The following is a 5,093-nucleotide window of genomic DNA, read 5'->3' on the forward strand; positions in this document are numbered from 1 at the left end:
ACATTGACACGGGCCCTCGCGATGTGACATATCTTAACAGTTAATGGCCCGGGATTCGCTGTTGACACTCGTCAGTTTAATCAATTAGCTGACGGACGGTTGTACAAGCGTGAACGCGGAGGCGGCGACAGCGCCTGACCCGCTCCCCATTTATCCGCCGCGTCAAAGGCGGCAGATCGAGCCGGGCCGCCGCTCACTGTACAGTCGACAGAGAGAGAGAGAGAGAGAGAGAGACAGACAGAGTGAGAGAGAGAGAGAGAGAGGTCGATCTTCGTGGCCACCAGGCGCGACGCAAACAGCCGACGAGAGGGCTCCATTGGTCAACGGCGGCCTGTCAAAGATAATAACCGTCGCTGACATTAAGGGTTAGCTTTGTTTGTGGCGCGCCGGAGCAATACACCCCTGCGCTTTTGAACGTGTGTGTTTGTGTGTGTGTGTGTGTGTGAGGGCGTTTCGCTTGACCGCTCCCAATAAAGCCTATTGTTTCTTCACAACTTTGCCTTACTTTAGTTCACAAGCAACAACCCCCCCTCCCCCCTCCTCCTCCCTCTCTCCCCCCCAGTTGCCACAGGAAATAAAAAAAGAGAAAAGAAAAAAAAAAGAAAACCCTGAGCATTTGGACCATGAGATTAAACAGCCAATCATTTCTCCCCGCGACGCATGTGAGCCGCAGATTGCGCCGGACGTTATTGCTTCTGACTGGCCCAATATCGGGGCGTCCATCAGCCACCCGGAGAGGAACAAAGAGACGACGAGAGAGAGAGGGAGGGAGAGAGAGGGGTGTAGAAAGAGAGAGCACAGCTGAGAAAAAAGGAGAGAGAGCATTAAAGAGAGAGAGAGAGAGAAGGGGAATATCTCCAGTCCACTAGTTGTGGGGCCTAATGATCCATCACAGACGCGCACAAACCAATTAGCCCGGCTGACCTCGGAGACGCCGTGTCGGCATGTCAATCTGGAGGGGGGGGGTGGGATGGGGGTATTTGTGGGGGGTGGGGTGGGGGGGGGGGCCTCTTATCTCCGCCTGCCTGTCAGAGGGGGGGCGGGGGTGTATGTGGGGGGGTGGGGAGGTGGAGGAGATGAGGAGGAGGATGGACGGAGATGGGGAGATGCTATCGATGGCAGACACTCAGGGTGGAGAGGCAGGGTCAATTAGGAAGACCACTAGCCGACCCCAGGAACACAAAAATAAATAAATAAATAAAAAAAAGAGCCAATGGGGACTTTTATGTGACCGTGTAAGGAGGAAAATCACTGTTGTCTCCTTCAGCACTGTCACTTTACGGCTCGCTGGTTGAAATTTCGAGACAAAATGCCTATTGTCACCTTCACCTCGGCGCTCAGTGTGGAAAATTCCCAATCTTTGTTCTTCCCCACTCGGTTATTTCTACCCTCAATATGGAGCTGCTGAATTAGTCTTGGGTGGGGTCTTGGGGTGAAAAGCTACAGAAGTACTTTGTGTATTTGTGGTTTTTTTTTAATGTTTTTATTTTTTTTTACTTTTCTTACTCTTTTACTCCTATGTGTCAATGCAGCAGTTCTATCTACAGTATAATTTATCAGCACAATATGCCCAGAGAAAGCAGGGTTCCTCAACTGTAATGACTCAAGGAACCAGAAAAGAGAATCCAGTGTGGTTCTTAAATGTGGTTCTTTTAATACTGCTGATTTGGGACATTTCATAAATGGTTCTTTCCAGCACCATAAAGTGTCTGTAGAGCCATTTGAGCATGGTGCTATAGAGAACCTTTCTAAAAGGGTTCTTTATAGCACCAAAAAGGGTTCTGCTAATGCTTTCTGGTACAATATAGAGCCCTTTTTTGTATTCGTTTAATCCTTGTCTGTACATGTATCCTTGTTACTGTTTTTATGCCTGTGTGTCGATGCAATAAGGTCAAGGCGTATGACCTGAAATATGTAAAATGGCTAAAGCTGATTTGTACTCACAGCTTTCCTCCTTGTTCTCACCTGGGTCTGGTTGGGTTGCAACGACAGAATGGTAATTGTTACGAGAGAGAGAGAGGGAGAGGGAGAGAGACGCAAAGGGAGAGAAACAGGCAGTGGGATAGGAAGCGAGCGAAGAAACATGACTGCCACTGTCAGACGGTAGCTGGAGGCATATGTTTTGGCACGCATCCCTTTGTTAAAACCAATAGCGTATATTCAGTCAGTGAATCGCTTGATTTTTCTTTAGCATGAGAGTGTCGGGCCGTCTGGCGCTAGCACGCTGCCCTCGAGCAGGACTTCTAAAAAGGTTTGCATTATTTTAGCTCAGTGTTGCAGAAGGGCTGATTTGCAGGGACGTCTGTCTTGGCGATGTGGTGCTGAGACACCCAAAGCGACACATATTCTCCTTCTCGCGCCAAAGATAGTCTCTTTCTCCACAAATGAGGCAAATATCGCTCTGGAGATGCTACCATGGAGCTACCCATCCAGGTAGAGCACTGTCGCTGCCTGGCTCAAACGATTAATTTTAGAACCAATTCTGATATCTTTAAACTGAAGCTGCTCATTATATTTTTTGCCAATATTCAATTTATCTGAATTTTACCAAAACATCCCCAAAAACTACAAGTATTCACTGTTTCCCTGCAAATTTTTGTCAGGATGGAAAAGCCTCTGAAACAGCATTTAGACCACAGGATACTAAAACTCTCCATTGAAACTCAGGATAATAATAATACTAATAATGATAATGATTAGAATACTACTACTACTAGTAATAATAACACTACCACTACTACCACTACCACTACCATTCTGCCCTCACTAGAGTGTTGAGGTGCTGACTAGCTTGGCAGATAGCTAAACAGGTTTCTTCAATAAGCATCCAAGAGGCAGCAGGTAAGTTTTAGGATGTTTACTGTTAAAAGCACTGTGAAACTGAAATACAAATAAATAACAATTACAAGTTACAATGTGTCTAATTTCTTTTCATTTACATATATTGAGGCAAAAACAAGTAGGTTACAAATACACACAACACAAATAAACATAAGTATGTGCTAACCCTAACCCTAACCCTGTTATTCAATGAACTGGATAGTATTAACGTTAGCTTGTATCCAGGTAGCGATTAGCGCAAATGCTAACTTAACATTAGAAAAGCCATAGCGTGCTAACGCGATTAGCATTGCTAACGTTTTTATAGTTATTACAAGCAAGAAGAAACTAGCGATCTTTCAGGTAAGTATTAAAGCTGAGAATCACATAAAGGTAAGTGTCTAAACGAAATGTTAATTATTACTTACAGACATATGTTGTTTAGGGATTAAGAGAAAACTGAACAGAAAAGAAAAAACAGCAGTTAGCACTGTTACCATGGAAACCAAACTAGGCAAGTCCAGAGCCATATAGAGAGAGAGTTGCGTCATCTCCGTTCTCTCCAATGGACCATTTTAGCGGCTAATACTAGCAGCGCAGTAGAGTTGCAGCGGAATGGACCGTTTGTGATGCACTTTGAAAGGGTAAGATGTTTAAAGAATCAGATTGTATATTATCAGCACATCTGTATCAAATTAACATGTGCATTAAAGCATGTTAGTGGATTATCCCCCTCTAAATTAGTAGATTTAGGGAACGTTAACAGATAACAGATTAGGCTAGGATACTGAATAAAGTTAGCAACACATAACGTTAACCACGAACAGCCTATTAATTATAAATTCCGTTCTCTTAATGCCATTTCATCCAACGTTGTGGAATTAGAGAAAAAGACTTCTAAACGTGATTTTTTGCGGGGTGGGGGGAGTTAAATATTAGTTAAATATAACATTGGGGCATGTGTTTGTAGAGTGGTGGGTGGAGGTGGTGAAATGAGGATATCCATTTTGGAGCTAATAATAAAGTTAACGTTACACAATAATAAGGAAGAGAGCTATGTTTGTGATACATCGCTATTGATATGGGTTTAGAGTGCATATTTGAGACTTCAAAACAGTAAACAAAAACGTAACTTATGGGTTGAGTGTTATACACATCCCATAGTGGTTGAATGCACAGTATTAGGGAACACTTTATACTTACTGGACATGTATACACTCATTACATATATAAAAGACAACCAAGACATGAGACAACTTTATACAAATTAATATCACATCAGTAACTGATGCCACTTGTCATACTTTGTTAAACATCAGCAGCAAAAGCTGTTGATGATCACAACTAATGAAGTTCCATAACTTAAGTTGAGGAACAAAGACCACACCTCATCTCCCAAGGCAATTTCCCATCCAAGCCTATATAGGTGTGTCTAACCCTTTCTCCTCTGTCTTTTTCTCCCTCTCTCACTCTCTCTTTCAGCCCAAGAACCACAGGGGGATTCAATGGAGCCTGAAGACTCCCTGCAATGAGACAGCACCCTCACCCTGCACCCTGAGTCTCAACTCCCTGGGTTTTACAAGCCTTTCCCTGTTCCTTATTTTTAATAAACCAAACATTAAGCTTCCCAATGGTATGGTCTTTGTTTGTGGAAAAAGTGCAAATGAAGTGTTTGAATATTATTACCTCGCATATTTTTTTGTTGTTGTGATCTTTAGTGATAGTAAGATTGCTCCTGCTGACTTGAGCCAACCATTTTTTCCTCCTCTCCGTATCAGTGGGGAAACCATACATTCGTACTCCTTTCTCCGAGTGATTGGAGCATCCCCATGCAGCACAGCAAACCATGGTGGAGACTATATGCAAGGACAACACGGAGGAAAGGGCACAGACAACCTGCTTGACATGCTATTCATGTTTCTGAGTTTATTAGAGATTTATTTAATGAATTCATTGCGGTAAATAAATGCATAGTAAAAAGACAAAAGATACATAAAATATATATATTTATATGTGTATAAATATATATGTGTTTTAATGTGTCCTGTCCTGTCTGGATGGGATGTGTTTTAATGTACCCTTTTTAATAAACAGATTTCTGCTTAAATCATTAAGATTACTTAGGCCCTCAGTTACCATGGGATTACTGAAACCACCATGAATTAAAGAAATGGTAGAAAATTAATCTAATCTGAATTTTGAAACATTCCTTCCCTTCCCTTCCCTTTAAATATATCAATAAACATTAGGATGCGATTGCTCTTGACTACCAT

General features: G+C 42.5%; 1 long non-coding RNA gene across 1 annotated transcript; it reads left to right on the top strand.

Moving 5' to 3' along the window:
• Positions 1 to 3,398: 3,398 nt before the first annotated feature.
• Positions 3,399 to 4,756, top strand: LOC144539931 (uncharacterized). The gene is made up of 3 exons (XR_013505160.1): positions 3,399 to 3,464; positions 4,303 to 4,453; positions 4,599 to 4,756. It is a non-coding gene; the product is annotated as an uncharacterized LOC144539931 (long non-coding RNA).
• Positions 4,757 to 5,093: the final 337 nt, after the last annotated feature.

Source organism: Centroberyx gerrardi, chromosome 10, assembly GCF_048128805.1.
Source record: "Centroberyx gerrardi isolate f3 chromosome 10, fCenGer3.hap1.cur.20231027, whole genome shotgun sequence".
In the NCBI taxonomy this organism is placed as follows: domain Eukaryota; kingdom Metazoa; phylum Chordata; class Actinopteri; order Beryciformes; family Berycidae; genus Centroberyx; species Centroberyx gerrardi.